Genomic DNA, 11,663 nt, shown 5'->3' with positions numbered 1-11,663 from the left:
TCAAGTCCATGGGGAGAAGGGGGACGAAAGGGAAGTGGCACAAGAGACACCTGGTTCCCAAGGGAACTTAGCTCAAAAGTGGAAGGCTGAGACCACGCTGGGTGTCAGTCATCAGCCTGATAAACAATGAGTTAACTGAGGCTGTTCTAATTTGAAACACTGAGAATTGGAGGCCCAAGAGAATGATAGTATCTGGCAAATATATCTTGAATTAAAATGAATTTCACTTTATTCCTTTTCTCTTTCCCCTGGAAAAAAACTCTTTTAGTTGAAGGATCTCCAAGGTTTTCTTGATTTTCAAAATTAATATCTCTCTGGATCTGTTACTAGAATGCAGAGAGTGCAATTATTCCAGAATCATTTGCTTTTTCAGGGCTCTGAAGACTGGAAAGTCTCTGTGTTCTCATTGCAGCTCAGCTCTCCGTTAGACCAGCCTCAGAAAATGTCAATAATTAGAAAGGAGCTGGGTGACTTTCTGAGGCTTTGTTTCTTTGTATCTTGAATGTTTTCTCTGTAGTGTTGATACTAAAACCTGCTCCGTTTGTATAAAATCAGAGCCATCAACAAACTGTGTCCTTACACAACCCGATGTCATGGTCATTAGATAAAAATGATTCTCATCGCCTCAAAGAGAGATCTCCAGATTTTTTAAATCATCCACCCCATCAGTGAAAAATTATAGGAACTGTATACACATACACATACACATACACTTGATCTTTAACAGTGTATACAAACACGTAAGGTGGGGAAAGGAAACCGTATTTGATAAATGATGCTGGGAAAACTGGCTAGCCCCATCTCATATTTTCATACTTATTTGAACAATTTAATTCATTTGAATAATTTAATTGAATATAAATTATTCAATTATTTACTTATAAATTATAGCCCTACTGAGATAATAGGAAAATAGTGTCAAAACAAATAACAGTGTGCTATGCCCTCTCCTAAGCACTTTACATATATGAATGTTTCCATCTTTATAAGAACTCTATCAGATGGGTAATGTTATTTTTTTATTTTGCCAATGAAGAAGCTAGTGCACACAGAGGGTTAGTTACTTACCCAAAGGAATGGGAATGCCATTAGGAAGTGGCAGAGCCAAAATTCAAACCCTGGCCATTTCATTCCAGAGTCTATCTCTTAAGTAGTAGATTAGTACATGACAGAACAGAAAGAGAAAGAAGGTGAAAGGGAAGAGAAAGGGAAAAAAGGAATAAAAAAAATCACCAACTGATGAGATTTTTTTAAAGAAAATTAGAAAATTTTATTTTAAATTTTCTTCTTCTTCCAACCCCCAAAATGTATCATCTTGCACACTCCCAGGGGCTCCTACCTCCTCCCCATACTAGGTTGGAAACCATTAACCTAAATGTTACTTCCTTGGAAGCTGGTAGAAAACCCTCTGGGAGGGCTTGAGAGCTACAGATTCTGCAGCTGATCCCTAGTATTCAGTGTAATCAGGGTGATTCAGGACCTTTGATGGCATAAATAAGTTTCCATGTCATAACTGCTTGTCTAGGTGTGAACCAATGTTCTCACCATCTTCTGGCTACATTCCTGGGCACCATTATACTTTGCTTACATTCATGTTATTATTTATTCTCTGAAGAGCTTTGTCCTGTGTTGTCAGGAAAACAAAGAGATGCTGATTAAGAAAAAAAAAAGTGCTAAGGACTAAAGTGACCATTCACAATATAGTCTTAGAATCACAGAAGATCCACATGGGAGCCGAGGGGTTGTCTGGCACCCCAGGGCCATTGCCAGCTTCATGCCCAGCCAAAGAGGAAATGGGCACCAAACATGATGACAAACTCTAAATGCCATCCCTACTGGCCCTCCAGGGAAAACATTCTCATGGTGTAAGCTTTGCCCTCCCTTTCTCCACCACATTGAAGTCAGCGCCCAGGAGACATAGTGATATTTAAAAGTAGAGATGATCAAGACTTTCCAAATGCCCCAACCAAGACCAACCTCACTATGCGTCAATCCTGGTGGATTGAGAAAGTCAAGTGAGGATAAGCGCATGAAAAATGGACCTGTTGTCATCTCTTAGAAGAGGAAGAAGATGACTCACATTTTACCAAGTGCATTTCACATCCCTTATATCCTATCACCTCATGGCTGCAGAAAATGGGGAGTGCGGCACAGAGTGGGGCTCATCACGTCAGGCCTCATACTGTCTGTGAGGCCCACCTGTTTGGGCCCCTGGCTATCCTGTGACCCTACTTCCTACCACTCTCCCTTAGTGACCAGCCTTAGTCCCTTGTGCCAGTCACCGTCCCTCTTGCTGCCCCTCTAATGTGCCAAGCAAGCACCATTGACAGGGCAGTTGTATATGCTGCTCTGTCAGCCAGGAATAGACATCCCAGAAAGTCACCTGCTCAGTCTCTTGTTTCATTCAGACCCCCGCTTAAGTATCACCTCCTTAAAACGCACCTTCCCTGGCCCCTTCGTGTATCATAGCACCTCACTCTATATCCATCACCTGCTCTATTTTTCTTCAAAAGCTTTATCTCAATGCAATACAAAATTATACATAGATAGTTGCTATATTGATGTCTTCCCTGACAAAAGAAGGAAAACTCCATAAAGACAGAAACATTCTCTAGTTTGTCCTGAAACACATCCTCAATGCCTAGAATAGTGCCTGGTATATATTGAGCATTCAATAATTATCTGTTGAATAAATTTCATGAGGAGAGTAGTTCAAACACAAGTCCCACTGAGTATAAAACTCCTACTCTATTCTCCCTTCATGGGAACAATCCATATGACTTATTCTCAGGGCCTGCTGCTTGAGAAAGAGAGTCCTCTTTCTCTGCACCCCCAGCCCCTCAATACACATATATACAGCCACCATCTGGAACCGCCATCTGCCACTTCCGGGTGAGGCTGAGACATCAGCTAAGGCTGCACAGCACCACTGTCAGCCTGCTTCGGTTACCTCTCACTGTATGGAAGCCTGACAGTTCCCTCCAAGTGGCACCATCTCCCCTCTGCCCTGGCTCTGCATTACAGTGTTTCTTCTCCAAATCCATCACGCAGAACAATGGATTAGCAAACAGCCAAGGAAAATGCAAAGAACATTTCACACATGGTGGAGGCAGACACAGCCATGTCAGCATGGAATGTCAGAGACAAGGCCAAGAAGATGAAAAACTGCACAGTTTCAATAACCAAGAAAATTCCAGAAATCAGGTCAAGCCAAAGGTGGCTTTTCAGTGAACATTAAATCAAATCCTCTATCAAGTACTGTAAGGTCCTTGGAGGACAAAGGTATAATACCCACTGGCTCCTCTCTGGGGATTGGTATACATATCACTTATGTTTTCATTTAAAAGCATGAAATGAGACTTTAGAAAAATAATAACATGGACCATAAAAGTGACTGAAATTGCAGCTTAGTAGTTTGCCTCTGTGATTTTGGTGGATCTAAAGAGCCTTAAAGTAGCAAATGTAAAGAATTAGGGGCCGGGCGCGGTGGCTCACGCCTGTAATCCCAGCACTTTGGGAGGCCGAGATGGGCAGATCACGAGGTCAGGAGATCGAGACCATCCTGGCTAACACAGTGAAACCCCGTCTCTACTAAAAATACAAAAAATTCGCCGGGCGAGGTGGCAGGCGCCTGTAGTCCCAGCTACTCGGGAGGCTGAGGCAGGAGAATGGTGTGAACCCCAGGGGGCGGAGCCTGCAGTGAGCCGAGATTGCACCACTGCACTTCAGCCTGGGCGACAGCAAGACTCTGTCTCAAAAAAAAAAAAAAAGAATTAGGGGTGATAAAATTCAGTTGGGAATAACTTTCTTCTGAGTAAAGAGTTTTATTTGAAATTGTTGTGGGGCAGATCAAGGTCTTCTTCATGCCAGGAGGCTCACTGCATTGTGCATTCTTCTAAGGACAGAACAGGATGTTCCAAAGAGCACTTTTCATGATCCTGACCAATGAATCAATATGTTCACTGCTCCTGCAATTGTCCATCTGCCAATGAAGGGAGAAGCAAGTGCTCTCTGGCCCTCACTTCCATCAGAACTAGTTCTTCCCTGCACACCTGATCCTTTCTGTTATTCCTGCCAATGGTGAGAATAAAGGGAAAACAGGCAGACTTTTCAGAGAGTGAACCATGAGGTTATAGATGGGCCTAGGAAACATTCTCACCAAGATAGGTGTCCCAGGTTCCCGCCATGTGCACACATCTTCTTGGATGTTAAGAATTAGTAAGTTTAGGGAGATTTGATAGCCTAAGTTATAAATGAAGGTAAAATGCCTATATGAACGAATAAACAAAACATGGTATATCTCATTCAGTGGAGTATTATTCAGCCACAGAAAGGAGTCAAGTATTGATACACACTGCAATGTGGTGAAAACACTAAGCTAGGTGAAAGAAGCCAGTCACAAAAGACAGCCTATTGTATGATTTCATTTATATGAAATGTCCAGAATAGGCAAATCTATAGAGACAGAAAATAGATTAGTGGTTGCCTGTGGTTGGGGGGCCAAGAAGATGAAGGGATGAGGTGTGACAAGTAAAGGATAAGGGGTTTCTTTCCGGGGTAATGAAACATTCTAAAATTGACTGTGAAGATTTTGCACAGATCTGTGAATGCACTAAAAACCATTAAATTGTACACTTTATTAATTAATTTTTTTTAGATGGAGCCTCGCTCTGTCACCCATAGGAGTGCAATGGCTCAATCTTGGCTCACTGCAACCTCTGCCTCGAAGGTTCAAGCGATTCTCCTGCCTCAGCCTCCGGAGTAGCTTGGATTACAGACATGTACCACCACACTCGGCTAATTTTTTGTATTTTTAGTGGAGAAGGGATTTCGCCATGTTGGTCAGGCTGGTCTCGAACTCCTGGCCTCAAGTTATCCACCCTCCTTGGCCCCCCAAAGTGCTGGAATTACAGCCATGAGCCACAGTGCCCAGCCTAAATTGTATGCTTGAAATGGGTGAATTCTATGGCATACAAACTATATCTCAATAAAGCTATTTTTTTAAAGCAAAACCGGATGAAATGCCTAGTCTGCACCTGCCATAATCATCTTAAAATGCATCTCAGAGTATTGTTTTCAAATTGTGCATTGGTCATGGAATCAACTTACTGCACTGTATCAAACATTTTTAAAAACTAAAATAGACAGACCTACAGCTAGTATCATACTGAATGGGAAAAAATACTGAAAGCCTTTCCTCTAAGATCTGGAACAAGACAAGGATGCCCACTTTCACTACTGTTATTCAGTATAGCGCTGGAAGTCCTACCTAGAGCAATCAGACAAAAGAAAGAAAGAAACAGCATCCAAATTGGAAAAAAGGAAGAAGTCAAATTATCCTTGTTTGCAAATGACACGATCTTATATTTGGAAAACCTAAAGACTCTACCAAAAAGCTGTTAGAACTGATAAATGAATTCAGTACAGTGGCAGGATATAAAATCAACATACAAAAATCAGTAGCATTACTATATGCCAACAGTGAAAATCTAAAAAAGAAATCGGCCAGGTGCAGTGGCTCATGCCTGTAATCCCAGCACTTTGGGAGGCTGAGGTGGGCAGATCACAAGGTCAGGAGTTCGAGACAAGCCTGACCAACATGGTGAAACCCCATCTGTACTAAAAATACAAAAAAAAAAAAAAAAATTAGCCAGGTGTGGTGGTATGTGCCTGTAATCTCAGCCACTCAGGAGGATAAGGCAGGAGAATCGCTTGAACCAGGAAGTGGAGATTGGAGTGAGCCGAGATCGCACCATTGCATTCCAGCCTGGGCAACAGAGCAAGACTCTCAGAAAGAAAGAAAAGAGAGAGAGAGAGAGAGGGAGAGGGAGAGGGAGAGGGAGGGAGGGAGGGAGGGAGGGAGGGAGGAAGGAAGGAAGGAAGGCAGGAAGGAAGGAAGGAAGGAAGGAAATAAATCACATGTACAATAACCACAGATAAAATAAAACACCTAGAAATAAACTTAACCAAAGAAGTAAAAGATCTCTACAATAAAAACTATAAAACACTGATATAAGAAGTTGAGAGGACACCAAAAAAGGGAAAGATATTCCATGTTCATGCATTGGAAGAATCAATATTGTTAAAATGTCCATACTATCCAAAGCAATGTACAGTGTCAATGCAACCCCTATCAAAATACCAATGACATTCTTCACAGAAATAGAAAAAAAAAATCCTAAAATTTATATGGAATCACAAAAGACCCAAAATTGCCAAAGCCATACTGTGCAAAAGAACAAAACAGAAGAATCACATTACCTGACTTCAAATCATACTACAAAGCTATAGTAACCAAAACAGCATAATGCTGGCATTAAAACAGACACGTAGACCAGGGGAACAGAAGAGAGAACCCAGATATAAATCTATACATCTACAGTGAACTCATTTTTGACAAAGGTGCCAGAAATACACTGGGGAAAGGACAGTGTCTTCAATAAATGGTCCTGGGAAAACCGGCTATCCATATGCAGAAGAATGAAACTAGACTCTTATTTCTCATCATATACAAAAATCAAATCAAAATGGATTAAATACTTAACTATAAGACCTCAAACTACAAGCAAAATCAAATGCAAAAATCATATGCAAAAATCAAATCAAAATGGATTAAATACTTAGCTATAAGACCTCAAACTATAAAACTACTACAAGAAAACATTGGGGAAACTCTACAGGACATTGGTCTGGACAAACATTTCTTGAGTAATACTACATAGGCAACCAAAGCATAGGCAACCAAAGCATAGGCAACCAAAACAAAAATGGACAAATGAAATCACATCAAGTTCAAAAGCTTCTGCATAACAAAGGAAACAATCAAAGTGAAGAGACAGCCCACAGAATGGGAGAGAATATTTGCAGACTATCCATCTGACAAAGGATTAGTAACCAGAATATATAAGGAGCTCACACAAGTCTATAGGAAAAAAAAAATCTAACAATCTGATTTTTAAATGTGCAAAAGGTCTAAATAGGCATTTTCCCAAATACGACATAGACATACAAATAGCAAATAGGCATATGAAAAGATGCTCAACATCATTGATCATCTGAGAGAAAAATGCAAATCAAAACTACAATGAGATATCATCTCATCCCAGTTAAAATGGCTTTTATCAAAAGACAGGCAATAACCAATGCCGGCAAGTATGTGGAGTAAGGGGAACCCTCACACACTGTTGGTGGGAATGTAAGTTAGTACAGCCACTATGGAGAACTGTATGGAGGTTCCTCAAAAACTAAAAACAGAGCTACCATATGATCCAGCAATCCCATTGCTAGGTATATACCCAAAAAGAAGGAAATCAGGATATCAAAGAGATATCTGCATTCCTATGTTATTCACAATAGCCAAGATTTGGAAGCAACCTAAGTGTCCGCCAACAGACGAATGAATTAAAAAACTGTGCTCCATATACACAACGGAGTACTATTCAGCCATAAAAATGAATAAGATCCTGTCACTTGTAACATGGATGGAACTGGAGGGCATTATGTTAAGTGAAATAAGCCAGACACAGAAAGGCCAACTTTGCATGTTCTCACTCATTTGTGGGAGTTAAAACAATTGAACCCATCAAAATAGAGACTAGAATGATAGTTACCAGAGGCTGGGAAGGGTAGTGTGGGGAGATGGAAAATGGGGATGGTTAATGGGCACAAAAATATGGTTATATATAATGAATAAGATCTAATACTTGATAGCATAACAGGGTGACTACAGTCAGCAATATTTGCTGTACATTTTAGAATAACTAAGGGAGTACAACTGGAATATTCATAACAAAGAAATGATGGATGTTTGAGGTGATGAATATCACCATTTACCCTGATGTGATTAAACATTTTATGCCTGTAACAAAATATGTCATGTACCCCATAAATGTATACACCTATTATATACCCATAAAAATTAAAAATTAAACTTTTTTCATAAAGAAAAAACTAAAATAAAAACAAAATAGAACATAAAATATCAGAGTGTATTGCACAGAATAAAGATAAATATCATCTCCCAAAGCTTTCATTTCCTGTTGGTGTGTGTCTATTGGGTCACAATGTGCTAATTCAAAGACACGTGACTTGTGTTTTATGAAGAGTCTCAAGCAAGCAACGTACTTTCTTCATCTGTCTGATCAGTCTTGGTAACTCTTGCACAACCCTAGACAGTTGAAGGTTTGCCAATTTACTCATCAATGTCCAGGGTCAAAGCTATCATCCAATTTTCCTTGTATTGCCTCCAGAATTATCACACTTTGTGCCTGGATCAGTGACACAGTAGTCCAGGCTCTGCCATCAGTCTCAATGACAGATAGAAATGTTTTAATCACTCAAAGTATCATTCTGCCAAGTCTTCTTCTAGCATGCTAGGGCATCTACCCTCCTCCACACCAAATTCATGCTAACTGCTTGCATGGGGTTCCCTGCCAGACAGCTGAGAGAACTCGACTCTCAAAACTGAGTTGCTCCTAGGAAGTACCTTATTTCTCTATTTAAACTTTCATTGATTGATTCCACAAATATCTTCTGCCTACTACATGGCACGTGCTCTAGGCAGACAATGGTCAGCAAGACAGGAGTGGCCATTGCCCTGCAAAGTCCCCTGCCTTGTCAGATGTCAGAGTCCAGCTGTCACAAGACAGGTACAGTCTCAAGTTCTTTTTAGGACTGACAAGCATTTGCTGCATGACCTTTGGCAAACTATTCCATCCCGTCATTCTGAGGTTTGATTGCTCAGAAGTTGTGTTTTCTGGCCCACTGAGAATCATAGGATCTTAGACCTGGCAAGGCCCTTAAAGAGCAGATTCTCTATTTACTGATGAGGAAACTGAGCCCCAAGAGGTGATATCCTTTGCCCACGGGGACGCATGACCCACTAGGAACATGTCTCCCAGCACCCCCACCCCACCCCAGCACTGCCCTCCCATAGTGAAGCTGAATATGGTCAGTTCCTTATGAAGAACTGAGAGACCTTCAAAAGGAAGTACCCTACATCCCGAACTTCTCAGAGAGATTGGTGGTGCAAAATGTTCAAGTGACAACACGTGTGGAAAAAAAAAAAAAAACCAAAGCCATATTTGGATCTTGCAGAAGGGTTTTCAGCAATACAAAGGCACAAGAATGAGAACAGCAGGAGTCCCAGTTACCAGGAGCATTCCCTTAAAGCCTCATGTGTGCCTCCTAATAAATCTGCTTTTTCGTTTTTGAAGTTTAAGCGCTCCCTTATTGAGCAGCCTCCTGGTAGCCAGGAGTCCCCTAGGAAACAATTGTCTTGCTTCCAGTGCTGGGGCACTCGGACTCTTGGTTTGGTTTGTTGGTTGGCTGATGGGTGATTTTTTCCCTCCCTCTATCCTCTTAAAACTCCAGCCAGCATATAAGGGTTTTTCGTTTAGCTTCCTCAAATCCCCAGCCATTTCCCTAAAAGCCCATCCCATTAAACATGAAATCCACAGAACACACACCAAGCTACTTTTTCTCTCCCCTAATAAATCAGGTAAATTACCTCTTTTGTTTTTAAGACCATTTCAAGTTCGCCTTTAACATTTTTAGTTAAGGCATTATTTATGTTGTGATTTAATCGAGATTTAATCCACTTTTCAGCACACCATCGTATCGCAATATCCCTGAATTTTTTGCCCATATTATTAAACTTGAGGAGCACGGTAACGTTTTCTTCAGACATGACACTGATCATTTCCAGATTGTGCATGTCTCTCTGGCTTTTTAACACACCTGAGTTTCTAAGGCCCACTAAAATAAATAACAGTTTGGTCTGCAAAGAACTGGGGCTGCATTAATAAATGCAGAGAGATCTATGTTTATCTCCACTTTCTGAAAACACAAGCGTCTTCTGCAAATATGAGTATACACAGCAGAAATCATGTGAATCTCTTGGTAAATGTTTGCCTTCACATCCTGGGGTATGTTGCACACCAGATGGTTTGATCAAAACAAAATCATACACACACACACACACACACACACATGTTTGAGCACCATGCCTCCTCATTTTTGTGACATTTTTTTCTCCTTCCATGCATGAGAAAGAATGTAGAAATACTTAGAATAATGACCAGTATGTTCTGTGTTTACTGCTGCTTTCCCTCACTAGAGATTAACTCATAAAATTTTACTCCAAATTAAACAAACTGAGGCTCTCCTTACAGCCAGTCAAACTGCCACTTATACCAAAGGAAATCTTAACTTCCATCTCTGAGAGTTTGAATGGCCACCCCTGCGGAAAGATAACAGGGTCTCTCTTTTCCTCTCTGTGTTCTGCCAGTCCTTGGAGGTGCCAAAATACTTGTCTGGACTCTGGCCCCCAGGGCACTTCATCTGCAATTAGAATAGAAACTCTATTTTAGAACATTAACATCTCTCCTGCTGTTTTTTTTTTTAATTATCTGATTGCTCCAATTATAGTTATTTAGAGAAATCGGACAGTCAAGGATTTTACCAGCAGGTAGGCAAGAAAGCACCTTTGACGGTGGCAGAGGACTTGCAAAGACAACTGTGTCTAGGACAGACTTAGGAACCATCTCACCATCCTGTCTTCTCAGCTGAAATTTCTCTGGGGATGATTAGATGCTGTCTTTGAAAAATCCAAATGGGAGAATGTGTATAAAACCACCCCATTCTGTGCCTTGAGCATAGTAAGTTTTCAATGGACGTTAATTCCGTTGGAATCCCAGGCTTGAGACTGCAATCCAACGATGCATGTAAAAGACCTTGAGAAAGAAAACAAAAAGGCTCAAGGTCATGACCTCACCAGTCTTTTTGTCTTCCTCTCTGTATTGCTCGTGTTTCACAGCCTTCAGCCCCACTAAACAACATTTTTACCTGGAAGGAGCTTAGAGAGGACTTTAATTTTAGAGAGGCATTTACAAAGATCCTCTGATGCAAGCCCCCTGCTTCCTACTGCTAAAGGTCTGCTTCTTTTCAACCGTGCCCGCCTGGAGCCATGGGCGTGTTTTTGTGTGGTCTCATTCCTGTTTTATGGATTGTTCATGTACCCTGGAATTCCTGGGATACTTCAATTACAAAAATTACCATGTGCTGGGTCCTTTCGGGTTGACAAGACTTCTTTCCTTTCTCTCTAAGCCGGGTTGTGTTTGTTTACGTAGGAAATGTACTCTTTCTTAACATTCACTGTTTCAACATCCACCTAGATAGCTTCATAAAAAAATGGGTTAAAATATAAAGAAGGGTGGCAAGAGAAGGAAAAAAAATACATCTTTCTATTTCAACCAAAAATTTGGTTCAGAACAAACTTGGAAAATCAGAGGATGTTTTTCTTTTCATCGCTGAAACAATGCTTTGCTTGTTCTCCCCGGGCAATGAGAACTACCCAGACTTGGATCAGTGGGTCACATTGTGCAAAGTGTTTTTCCTGTTTAAACTATGTGCTTTCTTAAATGTTATCTTTTTGGGAGAAAATTAGATAACCTTATGTCCCCAGACTATATCATATTTGTTTGAATAGGAAATACTAATATTTTTCTACATGTTTCGTATCAGTGTCAGTGGAAACTCAGTTTGGTGGTTAAGATGGGCCCCTCTAAGTTCTGGGAATCACGTTGGCTATCTTCCAGAAGCCAAGAGGTTCACGGTGATTTTGAATAATCATTTCCATAGCTATGTGAATTATCTATATTACT

General features: G+C 40.7%; 1 long non-coding RNA gene across 1 annotated transcript; it reads right to left on the bottom strand.

Annotated features, from left to right (window-relative positions):
* Positions 1-10,072: 10,072 nt before the first annotated feature.
* On the bottom strand, positions 10,073-10,727 carry LOC129490596 (uncharacterized). Its single transcript, XR_008660297.1, has 2 exons — positions 10,550-10,727; positions 10,073-10,341 (listed from the first exon to the last, which is right to left on the bottom strand). It is a non-coding gene; the product is annotated as an uncharacterized lncRNA (long non-coding RNA).
* Positions 10,728-11,663: the final 936 nt, after the last annotated feature.

Source organism: Symphalangus syndactylus, chromosome 9 (genome assembly GCF_028878055.3).
Source record: "Symphalangus syndactylus isolate Jambi chromosome 9, NHGRI_mSymSyn1-v2.1_pri, whole genome shotgun sequence".
Taxonomy (NCBI): Eukaryota; Metazoa; Chordata; class Mammalia; order Primates; family Hylobatidae; genus Symphalangus; species Symphalangus syndactylus.
The sequence above is the reverse complement of the archived record's forward strand: the minus strand, read 5'-3'. Positions and strand labels throughout refer to the sequence as shown.